The 13959-nt window shown below is 36.8% G+C and overlaps 1 long non-coding RNA gene across 1 annotated transcript in view; it reads right to left on the bottom strand.

Moving 5' to 3' along the window:
- Window positions 1-974: 974 nt before the first annotated feature.
- Window positions 975-13959, bottom strand: part of LOC139591273 (uncharacterized) — a 232737-nt gene continuing 219752 nt past the window's right edge. The window contains exons 4-5 of the long non-coding RNA XR_011679594.1: window positions 2120-2160; window positions 975-1204 (exon numbers count right to left, since the gene is read on the bottom strand). This is a non-coding gene — a long non-coding RNA (uncharacterized lncRNA). The remainder of the gene's footprint in view (window positions 1205-2119; window positions 2161-13959) is intronic.

The raw sequence follows: 13959 nt of genomic DNA, 5'->3' as shown, positions 1-13959 counted from the left end.
CTAATAATTTATATTTTCTTATAGGTTGAAATACTAAAAAAAAAAAAAAAGTTAAAACTTGGAATATCTACCACAGTACTAATCTAGATCTTGACAGCAAAACCAATTTATTGCATACTGACAGGGTAAGCCACTGCCTTGAAGGATATATATTCTGAAGACTTAAAGAGTATAATGATGTGAAGGTGCTGAAGAGATAAAAGGTTTATTTTGAAATTTTTGGTGCATATGCTGATGTTTTGCTCTCTGTTCTTGCTCCTCAGTGAAATACAGTATTACAGTCCCCAGGTCCAGGAACATAATATAAAAAGATTATTCTAATAGAATAGGGAGTATTTACTGGCCTCTGTACCAATCCAAGTTATAACAACACTCCGTCTCCATGCAAGGAAAAACCCCAAAACATAAAGGCACATCTGACCTTTATTTTATACTCCTTAAAAAAAACCCACAAAACCAAAAACTAACTGACCAAAACACAGTCTCAGTAACTACCTGCTGCAGTCTGAGAGGAAACTAAAGTTGATTAATAGAATGCTGAAATGTTTATGTGTGAATGCCTCTGTTCTCTGTGGCTCCAGCTAATATGAAAAGAACAGAAAAGAAACAGCTCAAGACACTAAAATTTTAGGCCAAGTAGTATTTCAGTGGAAAAATTACTGAGAATTCATTTCCAGTTTTCCAGAGCTAAGAGATGGCTTTTCTGAACCTATTTGACTGTAAAACCTAACATTGAGGAATTCAGCACCTGGCTGAACTGGTTTCTGGCCTTCAAGACTTTCTGAGCTCCATCCAAACACAAGCCATCTCAAATTCTAACATCTGAAGGCCAGATCTGGGAAGCCAGCTAACAACAGCTAAGATTGTTTTATTGATCATTACCAAATGCAAGCTGCAATAGATCACCTTTCTCACAAGTGCATATTCTCTCACACACATTCCAGCACAGCATCTGTATTTAGCCCTACCTTGGGATGGTACCTTTCTTGACTGAGATTTTCATTTTCAAGATCTTCTTTTTTTTAATATACATTGACTTTGCATTTTTTTTTCAAACTTGACATCAGATGCCAGAATCATGTGCCATTATAGTAGGTTGATCCATCTCTTTGTCTGGATGCATGGAGATGTAATAGATAAAGAGGTGAAGACTATGCAGAAAGCAAGACAAGAAAGGAGAAAGAATTCTGGAAGGTATTTTTACCTGAAATAACACAAGGATGTTAAAAAGATATTGTTATAATGCAAAATCTATTTTTTTTTAAAGAAAAGCTGATGAATAAAATAAATCCTATAAAGACAGAGGAGAAAGAAACATTGGTGATAAGAATAAGTGAAGTAATTTCTACTGGCACATGGTTAAAATTAATACAACTAAAATTAATAGTTAGCAAACTATTCACTTAGTTGCCCTCTCTCCTAAAAAATAATAATTTTTTTACCAGACTGATCAAATATATAATAATAAATGATTTTGCAGGTTTGGGCAACTGATCTTCTACCTCTGATTGTTGTCTGGGTTGTTGTCACAAAGAACCAAAGTCATCAATGAGAAGTCACGAGAGAAAAAAAAAGCTTTCCTGGGAAGCACCTTTACAATCTAAGATAGCTGTCAGTGATAAACAGACAAAGAATCTGTTAAAGCAGAACATACTTCTTGTTCTCTTACTAGTTAAAGCTTTGCCTTTGCATTTCTCATATCTATTCATGGAGCTAAGAGCGCAATAAATGCATTAAACTCATCAGGGATAAAGAAAGAGAGAAAGAAAAAGTACCCAACAAAGCAACAACAAAAATCCCATCTGCAAAAAGATGGGTAGCCAGCAGAGATCTATGAATAATTTAAAAGGCACCTGTCTCTCCTCATATTGGCAACTTTGAACTACTCTTGCCTTGCAGATATATTTCAATTGCCTGAGCAAAAAGCATTGTCTCAAAATTCTCAAAAACCTTTAAAGTGCTTAACACTCCTCCAAGATGCTTCAAGGAAAACTTTACCACTATACAAAAGCATTTCAACTTACACTGTGCATACATTTATTGATACTTGTAACAGGAGCACATCATTGGGGGAAGTAGAATAGATTCAATTAGGCAGAGATTCTTTACACCAACTTACACTTTCAGTTGCAAGTTAAGTCCCAGCTCAGCCACAGGTAGCTGAAATTCAGACAGAAACCTTGGAATTAATTATATGGCATGTGTTATCATGGAATCGTTTAGGTTGGAAAAGACTCTGAAACCATTGAGTCCATTCTTTGACTGATCACCACCCTGTCAACTAGACCACAGCACTAAGTGTCACATCCAGTCCTTTCTTGAGCACCTCCAGGGACCTAAGAACTGGTGACTTGACCTCCTCCTTGCCCACTTTGTTCCATGCTTGACAATCCTTCCATGAAGAAATTTTTCTTGATGTCCAACCTGAACCTCCCCTAGTGTCTACTTGAGATTGTGTTCTCACACCCTCTTGCTAGTTGACTGGAAGAAGAGACCAACCTCCACCTGGCCAAAACCTTCTTTCAGGGAGTTGTAGAGAACAATGAGGTCTCCCCTGAGCCTCCTTTTCTCCAGGCTAAAAGCCCCCACTGCCTCAGTTGCTCCTCACAGGTCTTGTGTTCCAGACCCTTCCCCAACCTTGTTGCCCTTCTCTGGACATGCTCCAGCATCTCAACATCCTTCCTAAGTTGAGGGTCCTGGAACTGGAGGTTTTCAAGGCATGCCATTGGCCTGCTTGGACACCTGGGCACACACTGGTTCATGTTCTGCTGCTGTCAACCAGCATCCCCAGGTCCTTTTCTGCCAGGCAGCTTTGCAGCCACTCTGCCCCAGCCTGCAGCACTGCCTGGGGTTGTTGTGACGCAAGTGCAGGAGGCTAAGATGGCCATAATGATCTCTACTGGACTAAAAATATAATAATTTCAGAATCAACCAAGAGAACATCATTATCTTATTGATCTTATTGTCCAGAGGGAACACTGTGATCTGAACCTGAAGCATTTGTTAGGTGCTGGGGATTATGCCCATTCTGTTGGACTAAAAAAGTCCCAAGTCCAAATCTTAAAAATAACCTCATTATGTGTGATTATAAAGAGAGAGTTGTGATAAAGTGCTGGTAATAGCATTCAGCATGATAGTCTGCCTTTTCACAGAATCATTTGTTGTTCACTGTTGATTCTCACCTTCATGTCTGTCAAAGGTAATTATTTGGACTTAGAAATTGTCATTTATCCAGGTGAACACTAACAAAGAAGTTTATAGCAGATGGGTTAATAGACAGGTCACAGAAATTTTCCAGAGTAATATTGTAAAAGGATGAGCTAAATACCTGTCCCCATGTGAAGGATTCTGTTAGGATTAGTTAGCAGGAATGGGCAAACACATTTCAAAAGAGAATATATATGACAATATATAAATCTGTAAAAACGTGGTTATTGTCAGAACTGAAACATCTTGTTACATAGAAGAATTTTCATCAGAATTGAAAGAACTCATCATGTCACTGTTAAATTATTTTTTTTTTCAGTTTGCAATTAAAATCTCAAATTTTATTTTAAAAAATCACTCTGACTGAGAATGACAATTTTAATCTGTGGAAATTAGTTATGACCAGTGACTTCCACAACAGATACTTTTGTATCTTAGATGTGTATTGCAAAAATAAAGAAAAGGGACTGAGATTAAAAAGGCAATCCATCACCTACAAAACCTGAAGCATTAGTAGCATGTAAGGTGAGATTTTCTGGAACTACTTTGTTATTGCCTTGGTCTGCTCTGTTCAAAATAGAGCTGTCAACACTTTGTAAATAAAAGACATTACAAAAGACAGTTAAAATCTGTGTCACTGACCTCTCTCAGAAAAGAAAGTTGGCCTAAATTATGAGGGCCTCAAGGCTGTATTTGTTCAATGTTTTGCAAGGCTGAAGCAATCATCATTGTCAGCTTTTACAAGCAGAGAATAAGGGTGTTATTTGTGCAACCTGTTCCTGTAATACAATTCTTGCCTTGAATCCCAATACAGCTTTCCCAAGTTTTGCTCTTTCCTCACAAATTTCAGGTATAAGTCATTCTAAAATATTGATTACTGAAGTGAGATTTCCTTATGATATCAAAACAGTGCTTCGGTCTCATCCCAGAGAAATCAGGGACCAGTGGAGAGGTCATTTCCTTTAGCTGAGTTTCTGGTTGAAAAAATGTGTTCTGGGCATAATGGGGGTATGGTGGGAGAATGAAATATGCTGATCTATCCTTCTACTTGTGAGTCCATTTTCCCTACAGTGACATAAAATAGAACAATACTGACTGTACACCTTCCTGCCTGAATCCTGGACCCAAACTCACAACTTCCTTCCCAGGCCTCTCTTTGGATGCAGCACAACAGAGCAAACAACAAAAATGTAAGTTAAAGGCAGAGCAGCTAAATTAAGTTAAAGGTAGAGCAGCTATTCTTCAGGGCAGCTCTCAATGGCATCTTAGGATATTATCAGGGAGTACCAGCAGCTGATCTCAGCAATAAGGAAGCTGGAGGTACTGAAGAGAAACACAGTGGCAACACAACATTTAAAGGACTCACACTGAAAAAAGTAAAAAAGAAAAAAAAAAAGAAAAGAGGATGGGGAACAGGCTACAATTAAAAAAAAACTAATGAATTTTATTAGAGAAATATCGCTTGCCATAGAAAGTCCATGGGTTTCTCAGTTTTCCTTGTTTGTTTAAATATGCTTATGAAGAAATTCATTAAATTGACCATTTTATAATTCTGCTATGTATTTCATCCTCTTTTGTTTCCTTTTCTTTTTTAATTTTTTTTTGTGTGTGGGAACAAGTAACTGTGATCACAAACTTTTGATCTGAACAGCAAGATTTTTGCTATTAAAAAACCAAGAAATTTAGAATGATGGTTATAAATCTGTGAAGAGATTAAATCATTCATACAGAAAGCCAAATCACAATTTAAAAAATGAAACTCAAACATCAGAACTGGACTTGCTTTCTTTACTTAGGAAAATGAAAATAAGAAACCCTCAATTATCCTTCAAGAATATATTTACGCTCATAAACACAGAAAAATACAATGTAATACAAAAAAAATCAGAAAAATATTGAAAAAATTTAATAGAGAATTTAATCCTGATAGTCTGCGCATGTCTATTAAAATATTTAGCATTTTTCAGCCTTCCTTTCTAATATCATGCTTGGAATTGAGAACTGTTGGTATTTCAACCTTACAGAGGTAATTTTCCTTTATTTCCTGGGTAGTCTCACTCTTAATCAATAAACTCAGTTTCATGTACTATTAATTATTTTTAAAAGGTTGACATTATAAGCAAACTAGCAGGGTATTTAGTAGACTCACTGTAAATATTTCATTTTAGGAGATGAAGCTCATTTTATACATCAATCAAAATGTAATTTTCCTTAGTAATACACAAATGTAATGGGTTTCACCTGTGTGCCTTTATGTCAGCAGGTACACAATTTATGAACTTCATAAAAGCAATATGGAGATAAAATCAATTTTTAAATATATGCTTAGTATTTTTCTAAATTACAAAATGAATGCAATTAGCAAAACTTTCTATTTCCTGAAATTTAATTTCTTTATCTGGAATAGATTTGTTCCTTGGATGATTAGGTTCAGTAGTCACATAATACAAGATGCACTATTCAAAGGGGGTATTACTCTTTTGAAGTAAAGCAAGACTCTTGTAAAAAATTAACCACTCAAAATGTAAAAAACACTGGGAGAGCTATTTTTTCTCCAGATAACATAACAATTATTTTAGAAATAGTTTGATACCATCTTACAATTAGACACATATTACTGCTGAAAACAACCACACAAAATGGAATTTGCTGATTGCATGATTATTTGTTAGAACAAGAAATTTCATGCAAGAGGCACTTTTTTTTTCAAACAAAATGCCACGTATGCAAAATTTGTACAATAAAGAACTGAAAAAGAACTTTTTTCTCCTCTTTCTTGACCAGTTCCTGATTTCTCTGATGTCCCTTCATATGAGCATTCACACCAGTGGGTCTTCTTTCCAGATTCCTCCTGCTCACCCCGAGAAAACTTAATGGACTTTGGCTTCCAGTACTACATTCTTGCCCTTGAATCACAGGTACAAATGTGTAAATGGCAATTAAAGCATTTACTTTCTATCCACAAAGAAGAGGTACATTTCAAAAATTATTTCTGATGTTTTTAAGAAAGTCTTCAATTTCCTGAGGTAAAATGATAAATATGCTGAACAAATGTATAATTTAAATATATGAAATGTAGCAATTATGGTAATGCTAACATCATAAATATTGTCATGAATTCTTAATAGTATTTTTCATGACTATGCAAAACTCCAAATTTATAGGGAAAACCAAGACTTCTTTTAGCTTTTGTGCCTCAATGCAAGTCAGTGTGTGGTATCAGTGCAGATCTGCTCACCAGCTACTGCTGGGAACTTGTGAGGGGGCTTCCATCCTGAATAAACTCACTGGCCATCTTTGCAATGTCTTCACTTTGTAGGTTGCTGTCTTTTTGTCTTCTCTCTAAATCTACGCCACTTCTTTGGCAAAGCTCCCTCCAGCAGATTTTTCTGACACATGCAGGCAAAATCTTTTCATAGCACCAGAGTTACCATACAGACAACAATTCAACCCTGTGTCAGTGCTCTGTGCAAATACAATGCACAGTTCACATGTGCCACAGTAATTGGCTGTAACCAAGTGGTTAATTGGATGTAACCACTTGGCATCCTCACCTCTCTTGCCTTGCAAAGGCTTTTGAAAATGATCTGATGGCCAGCAGTGACTTGTTTTTAGTTTTCTCCTTTTACTGGAATGTTTGCTGAGAAATGCATGATGGTCTAGAGTAATTTTTAATGTGTTTATTTTATATAAATTAGATTAAAAAAAGAAAGAAAACAAAGCAATGAAAGCCACTAAAGGTGACTCTTACAGGGAGTTGTAACATGATGGCATATACAACTTGGGAAGGGAGTATTGCATGCATACTTGGGATAAAAAAAGAGCACATGTGTCACCTGACTAAAAGTACTTGTAAGAATAGATGAATTTTAATTTCGGTAGACTCTACAAATTTTTAATCACATGCTTACCTTGAGTCCTCAGACAGTCCAACTCTATAACAAATTTACAATTAATGATGTGCACAGCTACAAAAAGTAACATGATTTTAAAACTTTTTCAAATATGCTAAAATCTTTGTCTTTTTTGCTCCATTTCTTAATTGACTGGTCATATTTTCTTTCAGAGTAACTCCTTGTCATATTATGGCCTCAAATGTAGCAAAATACTTGTTCTACTTTGTAGAAAAGCTGATGAAATTAAATAATGCAACATTTTGTTTCTCCTTTAGCAATTCCTAGTGCAGTTCAGAAAGCATCTGTCCTTGCTAACATTTAAACAGAATGGTTGCCAACAACCCCAGAAAGACTGGAATATCAACCAAGAACAGAGTATAGGTAACATAATCCTGGGTCTTATCATACCTCTTATATCTGAACCAGAGAAAACATGTAAGTGAGGAGCTTGTTATTCCAACTCTAGAAGATTAAATAATCCAGAAAGGGATGGCATTGCTTTTGAGGGCAGGAATGAGATAAAATAATGAAACACTAAATAATGGATTTTCAAGTGCAGAATCTGGATCTGAATACTCTTTTAACACTTTGATATTTTCTATGGCTTCTGAAGAACTGATCCTGAAAGGCACTGAGAACTAACTTTGTGATGGTCTATTAATATATGTAAATGTTTCTGGATTGGATTAAAATGCTCACATTTTACAGAACCAGTTCCCTGTTGGATCTGTCTGTATTGAATATATATGTCTGGTCTCAAATGCAGTTGATGTAGCTAGCTCCACCTGAATTTTGTAGTTTTTTCAAGTATGGAATGCACACTCAGGATCATACCTTAAGACTTGCTTTTTGGAACGTAGCAGAGAATTAGACATTGAAAAGTCTATTGAAACACAGTTGTGTAAACATGATATTACCTACAGCATATTGAAAATCAGCTTTCTGTAGAACCATTCTTGTTTAAATTGTGCACGCTTTGCATAACAAAACCCTACAACATCTAACAGTAGAGTACTTCAGGGCTTGAAAGACTGGTGCTAAACTTTTGAAACTCAAAGCTTTGAAAATGCCACTATTTTTCTCCAAAAAAATATGGATTCTTGAGGTCACATACTACTTTTTTTCATTTTGTCATTAGTTATGAAAGAGAGTTATGTGGTATGTCTTCCAAGGAAAACAGAGGGAACAGCCCACAAAAATAAAAACAAAGCAAAGGTCCAAACATTAACAAAACTTGTCATTTTCTGCCATAATATTTAGCTCTACTACTAAGGCTTTGTGAACTAAAATTTATAGTATGAGAGAAAAACAGTAAACCCCACACTAAGCATTTTTAAAGCCATGGGAATTGCGCACACCCTAATTCCTTGTACTTTTAAGAAGTGCTTTACTTGATATCTTTAAATACAAATTTCTCTCCCTCATTACCACACTGAGAGAGTCTGACAATGGTTAATATCAACAAAAGCAACAGCAATAACAAAAAAATCACTCTGCTTTTCCAGAACTCAAGGTATTATTACTGACACAGAAGATTACATTTACCTTTCAGGAAATCTGACAAGTGATGTATGAAAAGTCTGACATGCTTCACAGAATGCTAGTAAAGCACAACATGAGTTAATGAATGTTGATAGAAGTAGGCATAATGGTTAGGGCAGCTCTATTTAATCAAAATACATGGGTTTTATGCTTCTATTCATTTGTAGAACGGGGCTGCTTTCATTTTTCCATAAAATTTATATCAATAACATTCAGCAATCTGCTTACTTCTAGCTGCTAAATTTCTTCCTCTAGTCATGCACTTCTCCTGTAGGCTCTGGAGAGTTAGAAATATGGGGAAAGTACTCAGTATGCTTAATAACAATATTTTAAACAGATTGAAGTTCTCCTCTTCCTGTTAGATGTACAGTTTTGCAAAGGCTTTCCTTGCAAAAGTTCTATCATGGTCCTTTTTTTTTCTTTGTCTCTGACTTCAGCATAAGCAAATATTGCAGAAGAAAGCAGAGGACCCTCAGCCAAACTATCATCACTGTAAGGACCTAAAGAGCACAGTTGCCTGTCTCAAGCACTGTCAAGGCCACAGAAAAGACCAGCTTAAAGGTAAGCCCCACAGGAAGAACTCGAGGGAAGCACAGAAGGGAGGAATTTGCTGCAAGAAGATGCTTATTTCAGGCCTGGTGGAGGCAAGGTCTGCTTAGCACATCCTGGTCAACATATCCAGATAAAAATTCCTGGTGTGGCAGACTGTGGGAGAGGAAACAACTGCTCATGCTGCCCCAAGTTGTGGGAACATCTGTGACCACCCCATGGATACCCAGAACTTGGACTGTGTAAAGGTGGTACCCCAGAAGAGCGACCACAGGACCCCACCACCAAGAAGCCCAGGGTGAAGGAGGACAAACAGGACAACTTTGGATCCATAGGTGGTGACTGTCTTCCACTTGACCTCACTCTTTCTCTCTCTCCCCTACCCTTGTTTTTTTCTATTTTTACCCCCTCTCTCTACCACACATATATTGTTAAATAAAATCCATGTTGTTGTCTTTGACACATGGTGTTGTTTGTGCCTTAAATGGACAGAGGCATCTCTCACTATCTGGATCTTAACAACCATACAGAAAAAAAAATAAAAAGCAAAATAACAAAAATGCACGATGCTGTGAAGGGAGGGATCAAATCTGTACTTTCCAGCTCTTCATAACAGCAGCAGCCTTTCCAGGGTCCTATGCCAAAGTTAGCGTGTTTTTTGAGAGCTGATGCAGAACAGAGATGATAAGGGACAAGGGAGCAGCTGCTTGCTTTGGACTGTTCTACTGGCAACATTGGTGGATTTTGCACTAAGTGGCAGTGGCTTCTATTCAGCAGCTTACAATTCTCCTCTCTCACTCATCCTCAATAGGAGTGGAATGCAACTGCAGCTGAGAAACCACTAGTGATGAGCTAAGCTGATAAGACAGAGAAGGAAGAAATAAAAACCGTGTGGTAATATGGCATGATAAACAAAATCCAAAAAAACAAAAACCAAAACCTGAGCTTAAATTTTTCACAGCTTTTATTTCTATTAGAGGTTCCTTGTCTGTATTTCTTGTCCCCTACATGTAGCACAGGATTCTCTTAAAAGGAAACCCACTCTTTTTTTGAGCCTTGGTGGGGGGCAGTGCAAGGGGTTAAGACCATGTATACTCTGTTTTCTTATATTATTATGTACATAATACAAACACAAAAAAATTCTCTCACGCACTTACTTTGCTAAAGCAAACTTAAGCACAAATTTATGGAAGAGACACTTCCTTGGAATGAGTCCAGTAGCATGTTGTAAATTAATAGAGGATGAACAGGGTGCTTCTGGGTGAAATAGTTCCAGCTCTCTGTTTGAGTTCTCTAAAAGAATGAAATTTTTGGCCAGGGCATCCTGTGAGAGCACAAAATAGCCTTCTAATGGAAGCAGTAGCTCCTAGAGTCTTAGAGATAGACAATTATGAATGACTTGATGAAAAGTTGTAATGGAATTTAGAACCATGTGATTTTTCTTACAGTGTTCGCTGCAAACTACATAATGTGGTACATGGAAAAATTTAGAAGACTATAAATCATGCAGGACTTTAAGGAGCTCTTTGTGTTTCTTATTTCTTTGTAAGCATTTCAGCAAAGCTACCTTAACTATTCTGATAGATGTGACAAATTTCTTTAGTTGATGCTGTTCATTTCCAGATAAGATAATGGACCATGAGATACAGAATGTGCCTGAAAGTTATCATTAATTTATTTCCTATTTCTTGTTAATTTATAATGTATTTTTGAGGCCCATCTTTTTATTGTCATGGGGTCTTTTCAGAAATGCAGCAAGAATTGCACTGATTTTGCAGCTTTACTTCTCTTGAAACAGATAGTATCTCTTCGCTGACAGAGCCATCCATGAAACAGCCCTAATAATGTAATTTAAAACATGGAAAGTGTTGTGCTTGTTTTGCTTCTGTATTTTGGAACCTTTTGCTATTCAATTTAGTACTCTAAATGAATTCATATCATATCCCATTATTGAGGAAAATGACCACCTGCCTCCCCCATATGTTGATTTCAGTTTTAAATAGTGCCATTTGAAAGTCTTGAAACTCATTAGAGTGACAGGGTTTGAGCACACAGACTCTGTCACTCAGAAAAAAGATGGGGAAACATAACTTGAATTAAAAAAATATTTCAAAATATTTTTTCTCCTTTCCCAGTCTTTGACTTGCTTCTAGCTCTCCAGATTAAGAAAAAAATTAAAAATTAGTTAGAGGCTCTGTCATTTTCCTGCTAATTTAGAGTCTATCTTGTTGTTGTGGTTTTTTGTTTTTGTTTTTTGTTTTTTTTTTTTCCAAAATAAGTCTTCTGGTTGTAAAGTTAACTTTCTTTCAAGCTACCTCACTGAACAGAATAGGACTTTGAAAATCTGACTTAACCTTGTCCAGGCTTTGGGTTGTCCATATTTAATGATTTAGCAAGACTACTACAGGTATTTTAAAACCTACCAATTCAAAGACAGGTAGGGATCTAAGATCAAGACATATTCTTGAAATCATTATTTTCTACTTATATGTAGTGCAAATGTATTAATATGTAGTTTGCACTGTGCAAGAAAAAGACTAGCCCACTTTTGATGATGCAAGTCTGTATTACCTCCACACACTCTATGGTAATGCCTGGTTGTGGAGCAGGTAAGCTCTGGGCAGATATCTAAAATGACTCACAAGCTAGACAAAATCACTTAGGTCTCAGTCCTATCCTGAGGAACTTCCAGAGGCATCCTGTTGCAGAAATACAAAATTGGTCAAAACTCAAAGCACAATCTATAGTATTACAGCTAATACTGTATGGGCAAATATGCTTGCAAAGCCACATTGTTGTCTTCCATTTATAATAGTCATTAATTCATTCTGTACTTTAAGATCTTGTCCAGCTCCTTGTTTTTTATGAAGGGATAAGGATTTGCCAGATACACTCACTGAAACAAATATTAAAAAGGCTGAAGTACTAAAGGAGGCACAACTGGACATTCTGTAGTGTATATGCAAATCTTAGGAGATAAGAGGTAACTTCTGCTTCTAACAGGATGCATTGTCCTCTCTTTGGATATATCTTGCTAACCTTCCATGAGTCCTTGGCTTCAAAGACCTTTAAATTTCTTGGAAATCTGTATTCTTTCTGTCTTCACATCCTGTTCTAAGGAAAAATATTTTTAATTTTCAGGGCTGTTCTGAGGAGAAGGATGTTTTTAGTGATTGAGAAAGATGGAAATACTGCCTTGTTTTACAGTTTCCCAAACATTTAGAAGGAAGGAACTTTTCAGTTAAGACTGACATCAAATCTGGGCTCAAAATTTCTCTGGGCTCAAAATTTCAAATTCCTACCAACTTCACAGGCCTCTAAATGAATGTGGTCTCATTTCTTGCATCATGACACAGCTTGTTGATACCCACTGTAGTATTGGACAGCTCAGACAATGCAAACCTTATTGTTGGGGGTGCTGTCCTGTAAGGATAGCCAGAAACTCTGGGATTTCTGCTTTACAAGATGCATCAATATTTTGATGAGAGAGCACCCTCACAGACACAGAGGTTCATGTGTATCCTGTTTCTTTCTCTTGCAGGTTTACTCCTGTAAGTGACCAACACCAGTGATGAACGACAGAAATCCAGAACAGAGGCTGTGATTGGGTCATTTCTCTGCCTACAAGAAACAGGTCACCCCCAGCAGACTACTGGGCCTGCTTTATACTTGTGCTGCTAAAGTTCTGGACAAACAGACTTTTTGTTTGCCTCCTGCTGTGGGGGACCTAAGCATAGAGGGGTCCCTCCCAGCAAAACCAATAAGTTTCAGATCCATGTTTTCCCTCCCACTGGTAGAAAAAAAAAGTAAGATTCTAGCTTTTCAGGGCTTTTGCCACAGCTCTCCATCCCAGTTGTGTCCTTTCTCCTTCCCTCACCCCTACCTGTGGAAGGAGCAGCCTGCCCTTGGCTCTCCTTTCTTGTCTGCACCGCAGAAAAGCCTTGGAGTAACTTTGATAAAGATCATGGCAACTGCCCAGCTTTCTGTCCCCAGGGAGATGCCATGACAGAATGTATTAAACCGCTAGGGAGCCTATAGGTGACAACAGGGAGACTACAAAATTGCAAGAAGCTGTCTTTAAAGGACAGCAAAACAGAGGCTGACACAGACACACTCAAATAGCACCTGAATGCATAAACAGTATATTGAATGCTCTCTGTCAAATCTTCTGCATGACCCAAGACTATTTGGAACTCACAACAAGTGTTATCTAAGAGTGGTGTCTTCACCACAATAAATGAGGATTTGAAGAAACAATGAGACCATGAACTGCTAAACTTAGAAAGTTGTCCAATTTCTGGAATTATCAAACCTAAAAAAGATCAAATATTTTCTAATAAAGCAATTTTATGAATTAGAAGAAAGGTCAAAGGAGAGTGATTAGAGAAACTACAGTACCTCTTTGAGCAAACTTACTGAACAATCTTGCTTCTAAAGCAAGATCACAGTTAAGATAATTTGCTAATGCAAATGTGAAAATAAAGGAAAATGTCATCAAAATGCATACAAAATTAAATTCACAATTATAAAAAGAGTTGTGGCTGAAGGGACACAGAGGATTTGCATGGAAAAAAACATGGTCTTGGGATCAAAAAGCCTTCTGGGAACCTGTGTCCAGTAGAAACAAACACGTATTCATTAAGAGAATATCATACAGGTCAGATTTTACACATAACAGACAGGAATTTGAGGAAGGAATTACAAAAACATTTGTGGTCAGAACCTCCTTTTCTAAGGAAGGTATCTTTTTTTTTTTTTTCATTTT

This window comes from Agelaius tricolor, unplaced genomic scaffold (genome assembly GCF_023055355.1).
Source record: "Agelaius tricolor isolate 1412-34295 unplaced genomic scaffold, bAgeTri1.0.p SCAF_6, whole genome shotgun sequence".
NCBI classification, from domain to species: Eukaryota; Metazoa; Chordata; class Aves; order Passeriformes; family Icteridae; genus Agelaius; species Agelaius tricolor.
This window is presented reverse-complemented; position numbering and strand designations above follow the sequence as displayed.